This window comes from Apodemus sylvaticus, chromosome 14 (genome assembly GCF_947179515.1).
Source record: "Apodemus sylvaticus chromosome 14, mApoSyl1.1, whole genome shotgun sequence".
Taxonomy (NCBI): Eukaryota; Metazoa; Chordata; class Mammalia; order Rodentia; family Muridae; genus Apodemus; species Apodemus sylvaticus.
Window position 1 is genome coordinate 21,037,702 of NC_067485.1, and position 22,850 is coordinate 21,060,551.

Here is a 22,850-nt window from a genome sequence, read left to right on the forward strand (position 1 = left end):
CTTATTTGTATTTAGACATTGCAAGGAGACTTCTTTAATGCTGTGTAATCTATATTTGCCTTTTGGAGAGGTGTTAAGTGTTAGGAAGGCAGACATGTTTGATCCTTTAGGGAAGATGTGCTGTTTATTTAGCTAGAAATTAAATGTAAAACATTTGAGCATTAAGCCTAGTGAAAGTATTGTCCCTTTTATGAGAAGTTTGGGGTGGGGGAGGAAATAAACCATGGGCAAATAAATATATCTCAAAGAAGAGCTTTAGAAAAGGAAAACTGAGGCAAGCTGTTTCCCTTTTTTTATTTTTTTATTTTTGTGCCGAAGAGAACAGTACTGTTAGAGCATTATCAACTCTACATTCTAATTTATGTATTTATTTATTTTTTCTGCCATACTGAGAATTGAAGCTCAGGCCTCATACATACCAGGCAAGTATTCCATCATTAACCTGTGTCCCCAGCCCCAACACCACAGTCTAAAATAGTCCCCAAGAAATAGGATTTAGTGGAGAGAAAGAACTTCGATAAATTTGAGGGCAGAAAGCAGAAACAGCAAATTCAGAGAAGTAGAGATTGAGATGGATTGGTGATGTATGCCTGTTATTCCAGCCATCTAGAAACTGACCCAGTAGGATCTAGGACACACTGGATAACGTAGCAAGACCACACACACACACACACACACACAGACACACACGGCAGGTGAGAGGAGGCACAAGAGGGAATCAGAAGTTGGCAACAACAGTCTTACTTGTTCCTATCTAGAATTTTTCATCTTTAAGTCAATATGCTAATTTGTCAGGGAATTGTCCTGATTTGTTTATAATCTAAAGCAAAATGAGCTCAATTTTGTACCCTTACTGAAATGTATTTAACCCATACCAACAGGTGTCTTAGTTCTGTTGATACAGATATTGTTACCAATGTTAAAAATACAGCTCATGCCTCATAGGAATAAGAGGATATTAATTCTGATGTCAAAGATGGGTGACCATGGCCAAGGAATACAGATGTAGGTTACCTCCAATTCTATGACTCAACAAGATAAAATTTTTTATAGTAAAATAACAAGAAAAATTATAAGTCAAGACAACTTTCAAAAACACTGTCAGAACCTTCTGGCAGGCAGGTTACAGAAAAGCAAGACATTTCTGTAGAAGGCCTCAGAGGCTATCTGATGATCCACCTCTCCCTTCTGGGTTAGTTGCAGCCATGGTTCATATATCCCAAAGGATCTATCTAATAGTCATAGGATATTAAGTTGCACAGAGAAATAGACAGTAAATGTCTATTCAAGGGACCAGGATAGCCTGAAATCAAGCTGGCTTTGGACTTGCAATAGTCCAGTCTCTTTTATAATGGGAGAAGTTCCAGACAGTCAAGCAGCCTTTGTAGAATAGGATGTTGGTACATCTCCGTCTGCTTTGGAGAAACTGTAGGTCACACTGTTATCACCGAGGTGTTTCTTCTTTACCTAATGGTTCTGGGGTATAGGGAAGAGGCCCGGGGGTCTATATGTGTAACCAGACTTTTCCAGATCCCCCTTAAACTATTAGAAGTGCTATGCCCCCAAAGTGTGGGTATTTGAGAGAGGAGGATTTTAAAAGCACAATGTAAATCCTGTCCCTAGTTTTTGTTTGTTCATTTTGGTTTTTGTTTCTTTGTTTTCTTTGGAAACAAGAAGGCAAACTGGTCTACTATGCAGAGGAAGGAATTCTCTGTCCACCAGAGCCTTGTGGGCAACAGACCCCTCATCAATAGGTCAGAAGGTAATTCCCATTTAAACCTTCATTCTTGAGGGCTCCTCTATGATATTTCACTTTTGCTCAACTAATAACTCTAGGAAAGTGTTCAGTATTTAATTCTGAATATATTTTGAATTAGCTTCCTTCAGAGAGTATATTTACACTTTGCCCCCAGTACTAGTGATTGGACCTAGGATCGTGTGCAAAGTAGACAAACACCCTGACACTCGGTGACATCCCAGGCACAGATGATTATCCCATTCTTAGAACACTCAGACTTATCCTATTGAGGCACGGTTTCACGACGCCTAGGCTGATCTGGAACGCCTGAACCTCCTGACTCCATCTTCCACGTTCTGGGATTGCTCCAGCATATTTTAATTGCTCAGAATATTTAAACACAACAAATGCTGATATTATTACAAGGGGAATTTTTTAAAAATCCCTCAACATGTTTGGACCGAAATAGTTGTAAAATATGGTTTCTCCTGTTCTAAATGGAATAGAGCATAGTGTATTCCCTCAGTAACAGCCACTACTGTCTCAGTGACACCTAGATGCTGACGTATCAGAGCTGCTGCATCTCAGAAATTCAATCCTTTTGCTGCTGTCACACTTTTGATACCCACTCTCTTTGCCTGTAGGGCATGAGGGTCCCTCTGTACTGGCCTACTATCTGTAAGCATAAAGGAAATTGAGACAGATAACCAAAGTTACAAAACCACGGTGAGGCTACAACCTACACGTAAGTTCTAATTCCTCACCTCTTCATGTTGTCCATGGCTTTCATGGCCATAGAGTCTGAGGAGTAGAGAGTGAGATGCTTGAGGAGGAACTTTTCCAAGGTTCATTAGGCTGCTAATATAGAAAGTAAGGGCTGTCAATGTGTACAGCATCTTAAAAATTAGCAATAGCCCAGCTAGGCAGTAGAGAAAATAATGCAAATAAATATGCTTTGCTTGTCTGTTTAACTATGCCCAACCAAGAAACCATTTTAGGTATGAGACTTTGGTATTTACATGGCAAAGAAGAGAGGAAGGTTGTTAAGGAAGTTGAAGTGTCAGAACCTTCTTATTCCCAAACTGGGCCTGGGAGTCTAGAATTGCCCCTACATGTCTTGTGGGAGGCAGAGCTCTGTGACTGAGAAGTCAGTGCCCTTTCTCCTCTGCTCTGCCTATCCCCGGAAGCAGCAGACATGCTGATGGAGCAGATATGGGTTCTGGCTTGCTATTGCCGCATGCTTTAGCCAAGGAGGAAGAACTGGGGAGCTTTTATGCACGTACCAAACACTTGGCTCAAAAGACTGGGGGGGGGGGAGGAGTGATAAGTTATAGCTCAATGTTTATAAAATGTACACACACACATATACGAATAAGTGACCTATGAATTGATTCTTTTTCGGAAAGACTTCTAAGTCTGCCCTTTGAAACTAAGACTATAAATCTCATAGAAATTGCATTTTATAGCTGGGATCCCAAAAGTTCTATCACGTCCTTAGGACCATGCCTGTTTGTCCATGAAGCCAGGTCACCCATGAGCCACTTCAGCAGATAGTAGGGGTTCACTATGAAGAGCGGTCATTGTGGTTTGGGGACTAAGAGTGAAAAATATGAGTGGAAGTGGATTGCCAGGTAATAAAATGAGAGATACCCATGAAATCCCTGATGGGACATAAAGTCAGTTATAAAATTGGTCTCGGAGGACCCATTTGAGAAGGAAGGAGGTGAGCTAACTATAATTAGGGTAAGATTTCATTTGAGGAAAAATATTCTATCAATCAGGACTGTCTCAAAACTGAAAAAGCTGATGATTTGTTAATGGAAGCGCTGTCACTCAGGACACAGAAGCAGGCTTGGAAGGAGCCTCATACCAGGGTCTATAAGCAGCAGAGAACTCTGCCAGGATGACAATGCCTGTTTCCCCTAACACTGGCCTTTCCTGATTTCTATTGTTTCACAGTTTTTAAATGGAAGATATAGAGGGCTGGGGCAATTGGTCCATTAAGTAAAACACCCCGTAGAACCCAAAGCTAGAGTGGTAGCCTGCACCTACAATCCCAGCACCCCTACAGTAGGTTAGGAGGTACAGGTAGGAGTTGGATCTCCAGAAGTTGGATGGGCTAGCCTGGTATACAGAGTAGTGAACAAGAGATCCTATCTCCTAACAGGCAGAAGGTAAGAACAGACATCTGAGGTTGTACTATGAACTCCTAGGGCTCCTTGGGGGGATGTTTCTTTTAAAAAAAAAAAAAAACTGATAAAGATAATTTAACATCTCTGAAATAATTTAAACAAAGGTAAATAGCCAAACTTTTAGGTCTAATATAGCGTGACTTTTTATATATTGTATTCTTTATCTGTATGGTTTAACTAGTAGCCCCAGTGTTGTTTTTCCACTTGAAGGAGCTTTTAATTCTTTCAAGTTATCAGTAAGAAGTTACTTAGCGATGCATTTGGGTTATTTCTCATTCAAAATTCCAAATGCATTACCAACGTAAGAGATAATTCTTACTTGACGTGTGTTGGAACCTTTACATGTTGTTTCTACTTTATCAATTTATGTGAGTTGTACTAAATAATAAATCTCATGACATTCCTATGTATGTATATTACATGCTTTGATCATGATCAGCCCTCGTTCTCCTCTCTTACACCCTCTCTTCCACTCTCTGATTCATATGTTGTTCACCAGGAGGATATCTCCCTTTTGAAAAATACCATGGTTTTGCTTTTTAAAGTCATACATGTCGATGATATGTTTCTGTCATGTTCATGCCACACCTCTAACCCTGCCTGAGCCCACCCCCCAACTTCCTATTCTATTTTTTCTTTTACATTTGCTTGTTGTCTGCGGTAATTGTGCCTGCACCACATCATGTCTGTAGAGCCAAGAACTCAACCAATTCTCTCCTCTGGGCCGCTCTCTCCTCCTCCCATGTGAGTTCTGGGGGTCCCAACTCAAGACCTTTGACAAGCATTTTAAGCAGTTGAGCAGTCTCGTAGCATCCCCTTTTAATAACCCATTGGGTCAGGTTATTGTTGCCTGTGTGCATGAGTGTGAGACCACCCATCCCCCGCAGCAAGGTCCACCCACCAGACACTGTGATCCTAAGGAAAGCTGGCTACCCTCCACTTAGCAGCTGGCCACTGTCACTAGTTCCTCAGCTAGGAGGGTAGGGACTGGTGAGTCATGCCAATGCTGACTGGTTTGATGTTATACGGATCTTGTGCGGGCAATCACAGCTTCGGTGACTTAATGAACATATTGATCCTTTTGTGTTCAGAGAACGCTACTTTCCCCAGGTTCCTCCTTACCTCTGGCCCTTACATTCTTTCCTTCCAATCTTTCAAGATATTTTCTGACCCTTGAAGGGAGAGGAGGCATGATATAGATGTCTCATTTATGGTTGAGTGTCTGTTGTCTGCACTTTAGTGTTCCTTTCTGTATCTAGATTCTATATGCAAGATAAGGCATACAGTGTTTACCTTTCTGCACCTGGCTTTCTTCTACATGCAGGTTGCAGCCTTTGACATTTTCATACGCTTGGTGTTTTTTATTACTTCTCCATAAGAGTGGTCTTTAAAGGTTTTGCAGGGCAAACTTCTTGAGTTGTGTAAGTAGTGGGTTGGACTCCTGCTCTAGGGTTGGCTGTTTTTTTCACTTAAGTCTGACAAAGGTGACTGGGGGGAGGCCAGTGAGGCGAAGCTTCAGATTTCTAGACAGCATGTGACTTCCTCTTTGTGTTTTTCCCTCAGTCATGCATTCTCAAAGAATCTCAGTATAATTAAATACACTTCTTCATAAACTGGGCTGAACATAATTTAATATTTCCCCGAAGGTACTTGAGAGTCTCAGAGTGCTTTGGGGTCACGGCGAACATCAATTATCTTCTCGAGGTGGGTGTTGTGCAGGAGGATGCACTGAAACAGTGTTCTGTTTGATGGAGTCCTGAGTGACTAGACATTTGGTCTATTGTTGCAGGGGGTTCAGCCGGGACTGAGGCTCTGTGTTTAGCTGCCACACGGCAGAGAATGGAACTCGGGAAACTTCTTTGGCTTAGCGAGATTGATGATAATTCATGTGTCAGCCGTACCTACCATGCGGCCCTGTTTAGTCCGAGAAATGCTTTCACATACAACATTTTCTATTCTTTTTTCCTGGGGAGGAAGTGAAGCAGAAAGCTTGGGTCACATAACATAAATGACAGAGGCTGCTGAACTCCAAATTGGGTGGGGTGTTGTTAGTTTGGTATTGTAAAGTTTATCAACACACACTGTGTGCTTTGGGCTGTAGACACAGACTCTGCCTCACAGCTGCTCTCTTGAGTGAGTTGTCGTCAGTTCTCATGGTGTTGTGTATAGGGATGGAGACATTGCAGCCAGCCTTAGTGAGGGTCAAAGCTCAAACATGAGCTCAGGATGTCAGGACCCAAAGCCTTCACTCTTGAGGGAGGGGTCCAGGGCTGCTCCGTGTACATACACATACTACGCAAATTGAGAAAGATGTGTCTGTAGATAGCTTCGTGTCTACAAAGGTCTTTCTGTCTGTGATCGTATTGTCTGACCTGTGCAACTAGGATGTTTCAATTTGAGATCTTAGGACCATTACTCATCTCCCCAAGCCTCAGTTTTCATACTTCAGATATGACAATAGAGACATAGGGAAGATGGAGATACAGACAATCGGAAGACAAGAGCATCTAATGTTTTGGTGAGAACATGGTGAACCACATATCAAGTCCCTAATAGAGTGCAGTGTTAAGGCCTTTAGTTTTTTACAGAAGTTGCTTTTACTGCTGTTTGTATTGATAGTGCACATTCATAGTGAGTAATGTTACTAGAAAACACTCCAATCATTAGGCATTTGTATCCATTTAACGACTGTGTGGGCATTATATGGGTCATTCGTTCATGGCATCTTCTCGTGGGTCCTCACATGGTGAAAGGGCCTGCCGCTTTAATAGGGTAAAGTCTTATAATTATTATATTTTTGACATTATCAATCCTCCCTATACTCACTTGTTATGATTTTATCTCATTAAGCAGTTACCAAGTTATTTGTGAACTGAGACCAGTCATCCAAACTGTTAGCTGTAGAGTACAATTTAAAAATTTTTTTATTTTTCATTTTATGTGTTATGAGTGTTTTAGCTTCGTGTGTTTGGTACCCAAGGTGGCTAAAAGAGGGAACTGGATCCCCTGAGACTGGGCTTAGTGATGTCAATGGTCATGTGAGTCCCGGGAACTGAACTCAGGTCCTGTATGAGAGCATCAGGAACTCTTAACTGCTTAACCATTTCTCCGGTGCTCATCCCATTAAGTCTTAACTGTTTCTGCGAAAACAGAGACAAAGGTTGATTTCCATCAGCTCAACTCTACCAAGGTAAACTCCATAGAGTCCATAGGTGTCATGCTTTCTCAGTCCATTTGGGCTATGGTAACACAATGCCACAGACTGGACAGCAGCCAGACAGAGAAATCTACTGCCCTCTGTTCTGAAAGCTGAGGTCCTAGGACAAAGCACCAGAAGATGCGGTGTCTGATGAGGACTCAGTCTCCCTTTCATAGACTGCTCTTTCTCACTGGACCTGCTGGAGCTTCTTGTCAGGGTTGACCAGCCCTAAAAGGTTCCCACCTCCCATGCAGTCACCTTGTGAGTTCAAAGCCAAAGGCACGTGTTAGAGGAATACAGATTTTCAGACCACAGAGTACACAATGGCCTCTGTCATTCCAAATGCATAAAGCTTCCATTTATACTATCTATCTCTGTCTCTCTACCCCTGCCTCCCCTGCCTCGTGTGTGTGTGTGTGTGTGTGTGTGTGTGTGTGTGTGTGTGTTGGTCTGACTATGCGTCTATGGTCACATGTATGCAGTGGCGTGTGAGTACATGTACGGAGGGAGACCAGAGGTCAGCCTTGAGTTTCACGTTCTCAGTGTCTACTGGCTTCATTTTATGAGACTGTCTGTCTCACTGGGACTTAGGGTGTATCAGTTGGTTTGGTTGGCTGGCTAATGAGACCCAGCAACCCACCAGTGTCTGCCTCTCCAGCTCTGCAATTACAAGCACACACATCCATGCTTGCCTTTTTACACTGTACTGAGAATCAAACGCAGGTCTTTCTGCATCCGCAGCAAGCACCGCGGTAATGGAACTCTCTTCACCCCTCGTTTCGTCTTTAATCTTATTTCTTCAGGATAGCTTCTCATTGATCCTTTATATCAGCCTTAAAGATACTTTCTAAACTTCATGCCTCTGGCCATAAATTCTTTAGAAATTAGAAACTCTTAACTTAGCCAATGGTTGCTACGTGGCAGATGACATTGATAATAACTGTTTCGTGGATGCTTGACAGCCTTACACAGCTTGTAGTTATCATTTACAACTTGTCCAAATTTTAAATAGATTTTTTTTTTGCATTTTTACCTTATAGAAACAGTATAGTATAGTATACTGTATTTGCTTTTCTTTTTGTATTTTAAAATTACATTTGGGTGTGAAGGCATGTGTAGAATCAGAGAACAATTTGGTAGAGAGAGTTAATTCTCTCCTACCGTGAGGGTCCTGAAGGGTACACTGCAGGTTGCCAGGGATCCATTGAGCCATCCTGACCAGCACGGTATAAACATTTCTAAACTATGCAAATTTCTTCTCGTTCCGCACTTTCTGAGTGCACTTCACGTCATTCCAGGTTTTGAGGACTAAGGGAACAAAAAATCTGAGGTCCCCCCTCCCCCCTCCCCCCCCGGGAAGGAAACCTGCCAGTGCCATAGGGTGGCATTAATGAGAGGAGTGAAAGACGGATTGGGACCCTGTTGTAATCGGGAGCATTTCTTGATATCTAGAGTGAAATGCTAAGAGGAAAATCCACACTCGATAGTGCAGGATGCATGGAGGCTGCACCGTGTCCCTTCAAGCATTTCAAAGCCATGTGGGTCAGCTAGAGCTCTAACTCCTGGCTCAACACTTGGCTGGCGTGAGGGGCCCTGGGCTCGAGACTTCGGACCATGAAACAAATAAATAAAAAGAAGTAGGTACTTGAGAAAGTGGGGCAAAGGCCGAGTAGCGATTGCAGACACGGAGGTGTTTGTTTGGGGACTCTTCTTATCTCCCATTTTCTTTATCAGCTCCTCCCTTTTCAGAATTCAGCCTGTGTTTCCCAATCCTTTCTAGAATGATCTAAGGTCAGTGGGGCATAGAATATTTGCCAACACACACACACACATACACACACACACACACACACACACACACACACACACACAGTTGGGGTATTTGAAGTACACCCTCATGATTTCTGAAGGGGGTCAGAGGAGAGCATGTGTCTCATTGATGGGCAGGTCCCACTGATTTGCCATCGGTCAGTGACTACCAATGATTTGGCAGGTCATTCTCAGTCTCTCTCGCTCCATTCTCTAAGTATCAGTCAAAGAGTCTGAAATAGAGAGATTCCGCAAGGGCGCTGCCAGGGCTAAGGGTCTCTGATTAATATACTCCTGAACACTTGAGTGTGGGCCTTTTCTTTTTGATAAATGGAAGTATATATTGCCAGGAATCCTGGAGATGTGTTCTCCCTGTGGGTTAGAACTCACTGTCAGTGTGCTGGGGGCTCTAATATGGCAGCCACTCTCAGCCCTGCAAGAGGGGAATCACCTGTGAGGGCCAGGAGACCTACCCCCCACCCCACGAGAGAACTCTGCCAGCTTTAGAGCCTTAATGTTAGGTAGCTCATTTGGCTTGGGAATACCTGGCTCACCTGCAGCTAGTCTCTTAAGTGGAGGAAGGATACTGCGTAGACCAGAGAGGTCAGGCTGCTGAGGAGTCACACGTGATGACCCTCGGTTGCTCTCCTGACGGTGGTCCTCTCCTAGAGTTTGCCCAGTTAGAGCACAGACAATGCTTAGAAAGAAAAACCAAAAACTAACTGGAAGCCCCCATCTCCATAAGGCTCCTTGGGACTCCAGAATGATTTTGCCTTGTTTGTTCATGTGTTTGATCTCCCTTTTCTATAGTAGATAAAACACTAAAGGAAAAACTAGAAGTTTTATGTAAAAAACAAAAACAGAAACAAAAACAAAAACAAAAACAAAGCGATTGCTCACAAAACCCATCTTGATTTGACTGAAGTTTCCAGTAGGAGGAAATATTTTCAAGATCTTTCATGCTTTTTGATTATTATTGCTTATTAATAATCAATTTTATAATAATATCTTGCTTTAGATGTTCTCACTATAAACAATTGGTACTTGAAAAAATGGATAAGTTGACTGTCTTCACACAATTATTTCTCAGTCAATCAATATATTCCACTATACCCATGAATAAATGGCATGTTTATTTGTCAATTAAAAACATTTAAATTAAAAAGCCCATTATCCTATGGACTAGGCCCTACCCAGGACTTACACTTACTGGCCTAGTGACTCTGGCAAATTCAGACATTGTATTCTTATATATGGCCTGACTCATTAGCTTTGAATTGAAGAGTTTGTCCTGGTCTAGGATCCATCAGACAAAAAATTCTAGTTGCATAAGGGAACAGTAATGTTTCTAAATATACATGAGCACATAGGCACCATTACAGAAATACATGTGCTATGTTTTGTATTTACAAGAACTTATGCATAGGCACATGCACATATATGCACACAACACATATACATAAAACCTACAAGTGAGCATATATATATACATATATATATATATTTACATGCATATATTCACCTAACACATCTATGCAATACTCATATACATAGTACATACATATATAATACACAGAATGAAAAAATGCAGTCTGAGTACATGTACACAGTACATATATAGACATAAACATTGTTAGTAGAAAAGGAAGAACTCCCTAGTTTGCTGTCACCTTTATGTCATTTGGAAAGTTGTGTTGACTATATCTCAACAACAGGAAGCCATAAATTGTGAAAAGCTGTCAAACCATGCTGAACTTCTGTGGAGAAGGCCAAGTCAGTAGTTTTTTGAGCTACTGGGCTGGAGACCCTTGACTAGCAGCCTTGAACACTGGGGCTGAGTTTTACTCTCATTTTCCTACCGTGACCTCAGAGCTGTCAGAACTATTTCTTATTTCCTGGTAGTTAGTGTGTGCCAGTCATAGCAGGAAGTAACAAAAACACTGCATTAGTTCCTCACTGTCTGTTCAACTAGAAAAGTATTAAGGAAAGCCCTAGATGGCATCTCTCAGAGGTCTGGAAGTTCACCACTATATCTCGCTGGTCATACCTCCAGCAGTTCACCTTTTTACTTGGGTACCCACTGCTTACAGTGTATACAAGTCCCCAAAGCATGAAGATGCCCTAAATAGTCAATGCCTATAGTAGCGCCTTGGTTTTAGCTAATTCAGGAATTCAGCGATGCATAAACCCCAGGAGCTCTCTTGAACTGTTTCCAGGGGCTGCTCCCGACCTTGTCTTGGAATAGAAAGAAGCATGATGAAACTAAAAGTGGACTTCTGAGAGTATGATTTTCTGTAGCTTGCATTCTGTTTGATGGGGGCTCTCTGGAGTGTGTGTGTGTGTGTGTGTGTGTGTGTGTGTGTGTGTTGGTTGTTTGGTTGCCAGGGCAACAGTAATGATTTCACAGAGCTTTGAGGAACTTCTTTTTTTTTTTTTTTTTTTTTTTTTTTTTTTTTTAACAGTATCACCATTAGGCAATATTGCAGAATTCTTTATTTTTTTTATTCGATATAATTTTATTTACATTTCAAATGATTTCCCCTTTTCTGGCCCCCCACTCCCCGAAAGTCCCATAAGCCCCCTTCCCTCCCCCTGTTCTCCCACCCACCTCTTCCCACTTCCCTGTTCTGGTTTTGCCCTATACTGCTACACTGAGTCTTTCCAGAACAAGGGGCCACTCCTCCATTCTTCTTGTACCTCATTTGATGTGTGGATTATGTTTTGGGTATTCCAGTTTTCTAGGTTAATATCCACTTATTAGTGAGTGCATACCATGATTGATCTATTGAGACTTGGTTACCTCACTTAGTATGATGTTCTCCAGTTCCATCCATTTGCCTAAGAATTTCATGAATTCATTGTTTCTAATGGCTGAATAGTACTCCATTGTGTATATATACCACATTTTTTGCATCCACTCTTCTGTTGAGGGATACCTGGTTTCTTTCCAGCTTCTGGCTATTATAAATAGGGCTGCTATGAACATAGTGGAGCATGTATCCTTATTACATGCTGGGGAATCCTCTGGGTATATGCCCAGGATCTTCTGGAAGTGACATGCCCAGTTTTCTGAGGAACCGCCAGACTGATTTCCAGAGTGGATGTACCAATTTCCAACCCCACCAGCAGTGGAGGAGCGGTCCTCTTTCTCCACATCCTAGTCAACACCTGCTGTCTCCTGAATTTTTAATCTTAGCCATTCTGACTGGTGTAAGGTGAAATCTCAGGGTTGTTTTGATTTGCATTTCCCTAATGACTAATGAAGTTGAGCATTTTTTAAGATCCTTCTCTGCCCTCCGAAGTTCTTCAGGTGAAAATTCTTTGTTTAACTCTGTACCCCATTTTTTAATAGGGTTGTTTGGTTTTCTGGAGTCTAACTTCTTGAGTTCTTTATATATATTGGATATTAGCCCTCTATCTGATGTAGGATTGGTGAAGATCTTTTCCCAATTTGTTGGTTGCTGATTTGTCCTTTTGATGGTGTCCTTTGCCTTACAGAAACTTTGTAATTTTATGAGGTCCCATTTATCAATTCTTGATCTTAGAGCATACACGATGGGTGATCTGTTCAGAAACTTTCCCCCTGTACCAATGTCCTCAAGGGTCTTCCCCAGTTTCTTTTCTATTACCTTCAGAGTGTCTGGCTTTATGTGTAGGTCCTTGATCTATTTGGAGTTTAGCTTAGTACAAGGAGACAAGGATGGATCAATTCGCATTCTTCTGCATGCTGACCTCCAGTTGAACTAGCACCATTTGTTGAAAAGGCTATCTTTTTTCCATTGGATGTTTTCCGCCCCTTTGAGGATCAAGTGGCCATAGGTGTGTGGGTTCATTTCTGGATCTTCAATCCTGTTCCATTGATCCGCCTGCCTGTCACTGTACCAATACCATGCAGTTTTTAACACTATTGCTCTGTAGTATTGCTTGAGGTCAAGGATACTGATTCCCCCAGAATTTCTTTTGTTGTTGAGAATAGTTTTAGCTATCCTGTTTTTTTTTTTTTTTTTTGTTTTTTTTTTTTCCGCTATTTTTGAGGAACTTCTGTAAGGAACAGTTAGGTATGCTGAAAGATCACAGAAGCCATTGAAGGTTCACATGTAAACACATAGACTAACTCGTGTGTATTTTGTCTTCATTCATTATGGAGCCTGTGTGTGTATGTATGAGTATGTTTGCATCTCTCTGTATATGATTGGATGCTTTTCTTTTATTTCAGTCTGCTTGTAGAAAAATGCTGATTCACGGAGTCTTTTGCTTTCCCTTTGCATGCCGTTTCTGAGTTTGTTATTTTATAACTGCCTTGAATTTAGTCTCTCTACGTAAATCTTTATGGGATGCTTTTCTCCACATATGTTGCTTTATGTCATGTTAATGAATGTCAGGCTTGACCTGGAAGCAATGTCATTAATGCTGTTGACCTCTTAGGTACATTTCCCCTGGTTCTTAATATATTGTAAATAGCAGTGGTAAGCCATGCATGTGTGCGCAAGGGTGGTAGAAGATGTGTGGGCATTCCAGAGACCATGCGGCTCATCTTTGTCATCCCCATGTCACTCAATTATGAAAATACTGAGTTGAAGGGGTAGGGGACAGGTAGCTGCATGGTTACAGTGTGCTGGCTCTGTAAGCCTGAGGACCAGTGTTCTGACACCCAGACCCACACACGGATGAGTGGGCAGCCTGCTGGGAATTCCAAAGCTTGGAAAGCAGGGGAGGGGTGTGTCCCTGGAGCAAGCTGGCCAGTTAGATCATAGGAGGTCGGGTCTCAACTTTGAGACCCTGGCTCAAAGAATCGGATGGAGAGCCATCTAGGAATTCCACGGATGTCAACGTTTAGTCTCCACAGGCATGCACACCTGCACATACACACTTGTCCTATACACCTTAGAGAGGGAGAAAAACAGAGAGAGAGAGAAAGAAACAGAGAATGCACATGCTCGCGCGCGCGCACGCACACACACACACACACACACACACACATATTCTTTTAAAAACAAAATGAAAATAAAGTTAAATTTTGGAGGCCTGGGGAAAATGTTGTACCTCAGTGAACTGAGATGGTCTATTCACTGAATGATTCTTATATAGCAGGCAGCTTGGTTTCCTCATTGTAATTCTATGCCAATAGCTTGGTGCTTCTGTTTTCGGGATTCAACTCTATCATGGTCCCTCCCAGCAAGCCAGGTAGCACTCCCTGATTGTTCATGTTAAGCCTGTGTCTCACCCAAGATTCAGAGTATCAGAGAAGCCAGATAAAATTACAGTACCGTGGACATTTTGGGAGACTGAATTATTCATTGAAATGCTTTATGACATTAAATACTTTTGTAAATATTCAGCAAGTTCAAGAGACTAAGAAAACTCACCTAGGCCAAACGGGAGGTTCTCAGTAGCCATTTCTTGTTTATTTGAGTGACTTTAATTATATATATATTTTAAAAAAGCTCTATTTTTAAAAATATCTGTAGTGATTGTCTTTAACTATTTGAGGACATTTAAAAAAAGAATCTCCCAAACAATACAACCTTTCCTTCCTGTCTGGTGGAAAAATTGGCTCCTCAACCAAGGATATGATTTAAACTTTTCTGCTTCTAGCTAAGAGTATAATATTTAGTGGGTCTTTGGTCAGGGAACTCCACATACTATGTTCTAAGTAATTCCTTGTGTTACTGTCTTATTTCAAGATAATCCTGGTAATGTTTGAGCCATGGGCCTTTGAGGTAGACCCCTCTGAGATGAATCGGGTAGTCCATTGGACTATTGACAGATGCCTTTCCTATTGGTCTTCATAGAAAAGCTGCCACAGGGTGATCCAGTAATTTGGGGAGCATTACCAGATTTGAAATGGTCTCTGTGGGGCTCAGAGAAAGCTCAGTTGCTAAAGTTCATTCCAGGCAAGCTTGAGGGCCCAAGTTTGATCTCCAGAACTGACGCAGAAAAGCCAGGTGTGCTAGTGCACACTTCAAATCATGGCCTTTGGGGAGGCAGAGAAAGAAGGATCCCCAGGGTCAGCTATGTGGTCAATGTGGCTATGTCAGCTATAAGTTCAATGGAAAACCCTGTCTCAAAACGACAAGGGGGCTGGCTTTTGAGGAGTGACATCCAAGTTTAGTGCCTGGTGTCCACATGCAAATCTATGAGAACCCACAGAGACACAGACAGAAACCAGCTGCTTTTCTTACACTCAGTAAGTTTTAGTGTGAGTTTATATTTTCTGCGACAAGGTAGTGCTGGAGATGTGGTCCTCTGTACAACCAACCATTCCCTGTAAGACTCAGTATAGAGAAACAGACGTTCAAGTGATCGTGTGGAATTCTCACATCTTGTGTGAATTTAAATGCATGTGTGGAGGATTATTTTAAACATGGAAATTTCAAGAATAGGAAGATGGTCCAGTGGTTAAGGGGAATTGTTGCTCTTGCAAAGGACAAGGGTTTGATTCCCAGCAGTTAAGGAATGGCCCCCAGTGTTGCCAGTTTTAGGGGATCCAATGCCTTCTTCTGATTTCTGCGAGTGCATGTTTATGATACACATACCTACATGCTGGTAAAACGTTCATACACAGAAACTAAAGTACTCAGGACAGGCTGGGGAAGTGGAGGAGGAAAAGATGTAATCCCATTTCAATTAAAAACATGTTAAAAAATAGGTCAAATTAAACAAACAAACAAACAAAAAACCAAAACAAAGGCTAACACCCAATCCTCCCTTAGGGAGTTTAGAGTCAGGAAAGGAAGGACTGTCACTCCTGCTTTTCAAACCGATCCTGTGTCAACATTGTGACCATAGTTATGGGACACAGAGGGCCTCCATATATGTCTTAATTCCGCCAATCTCGGCTTATATTTCACATGTAATGACTGAGTTTCTATTTCTGTCTTTGAGTTCTAGGAAATTTTATGACTTTTAAGACATTAAATTACCATCCAAACAATTTCCTCTTTCAAAAAATAGCTCAAAAACACTTTCGCACACCCCGATCATTTTAGTAAAATAAACTATACATCAGGGTATTTTGGATGGTCTTGCAAAAGACTGGCCCTGTCAACAGTTAGCCATGGCTTGGGAAGCCCTGATGAAAGAGTAGCTACTGACTGGAGTGGGAGAGAGGGGCATCATTGTCCTCAGAATGTGTCCCCACTGGTGAGCCCACCGAGTGATAGTGTATTTATTGTCTGACAGATGGCCTTGGTTAAATACTATGGTACAGTGCAAAACAAAGCAAATTGACGTGAAGAGTAGAAAAAGAAACTGGAAGGGAGACAGAGTATTAACAGAGGTGGGAGGAAGACACCAGAAGGCTGTGGGGGGTGAGACTAGTCACAGTGTCTTAAAGACACTATTGTCCAAGAGAATATTTCATTTGTTAATTTTTTTTTTTTTTAGTGTAGGAAACTATATACATTACTTAGATTTTTTTCTCTGTTTTTTTTTTTTTTTTGGTCCTGGGAAATGTTCCTCCTGGTATAGTGCAGTGGCACAGATCTTTATTCCTAGCACTCAGGAGACAAAGGCTGGAAGGGCTCAGAGAGTTACAGGCCAGCCTGATCTACACAGTAAATTCCGATATTCAAATCCCAGGCCTGCCTAGGCTGGGTAGTGAGATTCTATCAAAACATGAAGCAAATGAAGTTTATGTGTACAAGAAGGATAATGAGCAAATATATGACAAAATAAATAATATTAATTCTTCCTGTTTTAAAAATCATTTGTTGAGGGGCTAGAGAGATGGCTCAGCGGTTAAGAGCACTGACTGTTCTTCTAAAGGTCCTGAGTTCAAATCCCAGCAACCACATGGTGGCTCACAACTATCCATAATGAGATCTGATGACCTCTTCTGGTGTCTGAAAACAGCTACAGTGTGCTTACATATAATAATAAATAAATCTTTTAAAAAAATCATTTGTTGAGAAATTAAATACTACCGTCTTGTGAGTCGTACTTTCCCTTGATCTGACACTTCCATGTTTACAGTTTCAAGACTGAAGGATGACTGTTTTGGCTCAGGTTCTGGACCTCAGAGTAGGTGTCAGCCTCTGCCTTATGACCTGTAAACATTGAATACAAGTTCCATCAATTCAGTTTAACAAAGCTATCTCCTCCATAGGTCAGGAGAAAAAAAAATAGTATAATAGTATCTTCTGCTCAGGGGGTATTGCTGGGTTTTACATAAGAAAGATGTTCAGTGTTGCTCTTTTGTGTGTGTGTATGTAGTGTGGGCACAGCAGCAATATTGTGCATTTCTTCCAAAATGCACACGATGCCTCATGGTCTGTGGGTGGGGGAACCACCTAAGGTGCCCTTACAAGTTACTCATTCCCCTGTTCCTCCCCAGCAAGGGAAAACCCAGAAGACTGAAGGTGGGGTGTGGGGGCTGGGGAGATCAGTGAGTTTTTAGCAGAAACCTTGATGTTAGATCCTCAATGTCATACAGGTACATTACTGTATTATCAGTATGCATAGTGAAGCAGTGTATAAGTGACAGTCATGTCAAAATGGAGGATGAGTCCCAACCCCCAATTTCCCTCTACCCCCCCCCCTGCAAAATATTACAGCATACCCACAAATTTGCCTGGTCTAACAGGGAATGCAAATTACAATCTTTCACACACACACACATACACACACTAGCACTCTTGAGGCCAGAAGTTGAAGTATCTGTGTGTATGTGTTCACATGTGTAATTTGTAGACACTGTAGGTGGTAATTCATTGACCATTTCTTTTCTTTCCTTTTCCGAAGACAAATGTTATTCATTGATGTTTCTGGTTTATTTTCTGCTATATCTGTCACTCTTAGACTCTCAGAGGAATAAATGAAGATATTGAAAGATTCTTTACAAATATACCCACTCATGGTTTAGGGAAAGTGATGCTTCATCTGAGATGTGCAGGTAATATAGTCAATTCATAAAGATTTAATTTCAGACTCTTTAAGAAGACATTCTCTCTGTTGTCAGAGATTAAATTACGCCCACCCCCTCCACTCAATTCCAGTAGAAACCAGGTGAAGAAGGCTACTGTCTTCCCCTTGGGCTGTGCTAAATCACAGGACTACAACCAGGTGGCTTTGGGCCAAAGTCTTAAGTTCTCTCCACACCAGGAAAAGAAGGAAGCTGACTTTACCAGCAGGTTCTCATCTGTGGCTTCAGAAATCCCTAGAATGCTCAGCATCTTCCAATAGATCTCCCTGGAATCAGCTTAGGGCTTGAGCAGGGTGGGGGTTGGCCTGTAGAGGTGGAAATCGGTATAAGCAGGGCCTCCCTGAATTCCAAATCCTCGGATGTGAAATACGGCCCACTCTGGAACTTTCTGAGCACCAACATGACACCAGTGGAAAATTCCACTGATGAGTGGACGGGTTTCAGAGCACGGGCATCCTTGAGAGGTTTTACTATGTGACCTTTAGACTGTCTGTGTGGTACATGCATGCAAACCAAATAAATTTCACCATTAGACCCAAGTCCTGTCTCATCCTACGTATGCAAAGTAACTGGAAACTGAAAGATAAAATAAAATCTAAAACACTCCTGGCCCCAAGCGTTTGGGATGAAGGGTGCTCCTTGTAGAGGATAAAGGATGCTCGGTGTTTTTTGACAGGAAGCTCTTAGGCACGCTTATTTCTGGAACTTCATGAAAGTCAAGTATGATTGACGGACGTACCGTAAGTTTCTTATAGAAAGTCCTCCTTGATCAGTAGGAAGTGATACAGTAAGGGGAAAGGTCTTGCATATGGAAACCAGTATGGAAAACTTTCAAACAGGAAGGGCTCAGAGGGGTGACCCTTCCCATGGGCCACTAATTGTCCCCAGTTAGACAAGTCTGGATTATACAAAGAAATGAACCTGAAACTTGAAGAGACAACCTTCCTTCCTTTTCTCCCTTTCTTCCTCTCCCTTCCCTCCCTTCCTCTTTCCCTTCCTTCCTTCTCTGCCTCCCCTCTGACTCCTCCCCTCCCTCTTCCCTCCTCTTCCCCTTCCTCCCTTCCCTCCTCTTCCCTCCTTCTCTTCCCTCCTCCCTTCCCCCTCCCTTCTTCTCTTCTCCCTTCCCCCTTCCTTCTTCCCTCCTCCCTTCCCCCTTCCTTCTTCCCTCCCTCCCTTCCCCCTTCCTTCTTCCTTCCCTCCCTTACTCCCTCCCTCCCTCTCCTCATTTCCTCCCTCCCTCCCTCTGCTTCTTCCCTCCTGTCCTCCCTCTTCCCTCCTTTCCCTCCCTCCATTTCTCTCTGGGAGGAGCTAGAAGTCTTTGCCTTACTCAAGGAATGTCTGCCACAGTCCTCACACTTCCCAACTGTGATCTGTGGCTGGACCCACTGCCTCTGTGGTTTGCCTCTGAATACCAAACAAATGATGAAAGAAGGACTATTTTTTTTCTTTCTTTTTTTTCTTTTTTTTCTTTTTTGTCACCAGTAAAAGGCGGGGCCTGTAGCATGACCGGTTGGTTGCCTTTGGCAGAGATGCTGACAGCTCCCTGGCGTCCCTGATGCTGGGCCCTTACAGCTCAGGCCCACGTAGTAACTCAGTGGAAAGGAGAACAGAGCTAGGATGAAGGGGAAGTGGTGGGAATCCTGAGCTGGTAATACCGGTGGTGACAGCAGAGCCGTCTGCCAAACAGAGAACACTGGTGAGCCTTTGGGCACTAATTGCCAAACATGTTTGTACTAGAATGGGGTTCAAAAATCCAGACAGAGCCCTGCCTGTGTTTAGACTTCATGTGGGGAAGGTTGATTTCTCCCAAGCCTAAATCCAGGCATCCACATGTCCCCAAACCCCTTCACTACAATCTCCAAACTGTGGAAGACAGAGGACTCCACCCCCACCCCACCCCAGGACTTCAGCTCTTTCAAGAGGAGTCAGACAGTTTTCTTCTGAGTGTCTCTGCCTTGTGAACATGAAGAAGGGCTTTGGGCCAGAAGTTCCTGCGGGGAAGCTAACAGAGGTGGAAGGCGGAAATAACCTGAAAGGAACCAAAGCTGAGACACTGCTCTTTCTCCTTGCAGCCACAATTAGCTTTGGGAGGCAGTCAGTGGAGACAGGCTCAAGGCTAGCAACTGTGTGGGATGCTTCTGTGTGCTGGCCGGTAGGAGAGGAAGACCTCTCTTTCACTCTCCCCTCTACCCATCTTTCTCCATTCTCTCCCCTTTCCTGATTCCTTCTCTCCTCTCCCTTCCCTATACACAGACCTAATCCAAGGTGAAGAAATGTACGTCATTCGGTATGCCTGACTGGAACAGAGGCATCTAGACTGGTGTGCTCAGCCTGCAGGGAAGTGTGTTATAAAGGCAATACTCTTCAGCAAGTAACATCGTCATCATCGTCATCATCATCTTCTTCCTCCTCCCTCCTCCTCCTCTTCTTCTTCCTCTTATCTTCTGCTCCTCTTCCCCCTCCTCTGCTTCCTCTTATTCTTCTAAGAAAGCAAAAGATGCTCTCTTCACATTTTGGAACGCTGGTCTCATTGGCTTCTTGCTTTTGTTGATCAAGCTCTCTGTGAGCCGAGTTTCCAAGGCTCTTCTGACCCAGGCTGGCATCCTCCTAAAAGTAAACGTCACTTCAAGTGCAGCTAAAATATATAACTCAAAAAAAAAAAAAAAGTCTATGAGTGGAAGTAGGGAAGAGAGGATCAACAGACCAAGACATAGCATTCACACCACGAAAATACTTTAAAATGCCCCCTGACAGGGTCTTCCCCAGGTTAACCCTTTATAGTACAGAAGAAGACTTTGATATATTCCTGGTGGGCCATTGGTTCCCATTTCCCCTCTGGAGGTTTTGACTAACTGAATCCTTGCAAATTTTCTTAAACAAAATGCCTTGTGTCTCATAGGCAGTGTATGAGTTAGCTTAAGAGTCTGATGAAGAAAATGAAAATAATGTTCTTATGTTCTTTAAGTTTTTTAATTTTAAAAGAATGTGTGTGTGTGTGTGTGTACATGCACATGTCACAGCTTGCTCCTCTGGAGGTCAGACAACACCATTGCGGAGTTGGTTCTGTACTTCCCCTTTCATGTGGACTTTGGGCATTGACCCTGGGTGGTCAGGCTTGGGTGGCAAATGCTTTTACCCAGCAAGCTGTCTCAATGGCTTCCCCTCCCCCACATTAACATTCTTTATTCCCTCAGATGGGAAACCCTCAACTCTATAATACATGATTTTTTTCTCATCTTGGAGCTGAGAAATGAGAGTCATACAAAGGAGAAGAGGGGTTTTCATGTTAGACCGACCATGAGCTGTGTTTAGATGCAGTTGTTGGCAGGCGGAGGGATCTTGGGAGGGAGCAGCTGCCACCCCAGAAGGCTTGGGATTTACTCTGCTGCTGTTACCTTGGGTTTCTGCCTTCTCTCAAGGCTCTAGCAGATGTTTCAGTGCAGGGAAAGGCGATGTCCACGGCTGGTCAGTGATAGGTACTGGTTGCATACGAGACCTTTCATTTTTCAGGTCTCTGCTCTGTTCAGATCAGATGTTCATATTTCGTTTTTGTCTGTGTAGCCCTGGGTGGCCTGGATTTGATCATGGGTCTTCCTCCCAAACCTCTGCATCTCCCCACCACCGATACACAGACCTTTCATTTGGTGCTGACAATCTCCCTGCATCTTTTGCTGGCACTGGGGCTTCCCTGTCAGTGTTCTCTGTATGTTCTTGGGAAGTTACATAATGACACTTCCTTTAGGTGACCAAGCAGTCTTTTCAGAGACTAGTATCCTAATCGGGACTTCAGACTATACAAACAGTTCAAATACAGGCAATTGGTTCACTGAGCGCCTTCTATCCTGACAAGGTTGAGCCAAGAGGGAGGCTCCCACACAAGAGGGAGGGGTGCAGGAGCAGCTGTGAGGTAGTAAAGCAAGTGTGTTCCACATGCCCCAGGCTGCACTGCTTGTCGATGGGAGACCTGTTTTTCTATACGTGGAGCAGCAGTGCCCAAGGACTGCCCGACCAAGCTCCTACTTGACCTTCCATAGTGTCCATGTTGTATGCATTAGGACACCCATGTGAATACTGACCAGAACAGTTTTGGAGAGGTGACTGGCTCTTCATCACCCCATACTGCACTGCTACGCCATGGCTCTGGTCCTGTGTCCTGGATTCTTGGGATGGAATTCTGATAGAGATGGGGCAGTAGGGCTGACTGGCTTACTCTGGGGCCTTGCTGTTGGACAGACATTCCTATGCTCTTATCCATGGCAGCACTTCTCCTTCCAAACTGTCAGGCTGAGAAGCTAAGAAGAACGCAAGAGGGAGGGAGCATCCAGAAAGAATTCAGGAGAGTCTCCCCTCTCCCTGCAATCCCTGGAGCAGAGCCCAGACCAGAGAGGAAATAACACTAGCTCCTTTTATGGAATTTGTTAGAAAGCCCCTACGTCCTGCATCCCTTCCATTCAATGTTTCTCTTCCTCCGTTTTCCATCCTTCCGCTGGATTACTACGATTTCATACATGTTGTTGAAATCATCCATTTTTCTAGTAGCTACAACCTCTGGCTCATAATTCCAAACTTTGCTTAAAAAAAAAAAATGATTTGCAGCAGAAGATGGCGCCTCCTGGATTCATGAAATGCATCACTCAGTTGTAAAAGAAAAAAAAAAAAAAACCAAAACCCTCAAGATACATTTCCTGTCCCACATTCGTTCTACTCTTGAGCTTTCTGAATGGCTGCAAATCACCGTGACTGAAACACATCCCTCTCATTTGTCGGGTTGGTTTTAAGCCATCGGGACAGGGAACAGTTGCCAGCTCCCAGGCCTTATTGATGCCTGACCCACACTGTCATGTCTGACATCTCATTCCCCAAGCCCAAGCCTGGACAGCTCCAGGGCCTTCTTCCTTGGAAGGAGCTGGCAAGTGAAGCGCTCAGAAGCTGTCTTCCAGGAAACCTGCGAGTTTCGGCAGAAGAGGCTAGGAAATGCAATGGGTCGGG

General features: G+C 43.0%; 1 protein-coding gene across 6 annotated transcripts in view; it reads left to right on the forward strand.

The window, feature by feature from the left end:
• Positions 1-22,850, forward strand: part of Atxn1 (ataxin 1) — a 416,850-nt gene that overhangs the window by 64,800 nt on the left and 329,200 nt on the right. Inside the window, exon 1 of one of the 6 annotated variants that reach the window (XM_052157618.1) lies at positions 5,538-5,634. The exons of the other annotated variants lie outside the window; for them this stretch is intronic. The gene's annotated coding sequence lies outside the window, so the exon portion shown is untranslated. Of the gene's footprint in view, positions 1-5,537; positions 5,635-22,850 lie in introns of those variants that run through there. 6 annotated transcript variants of the gene reach the window in all.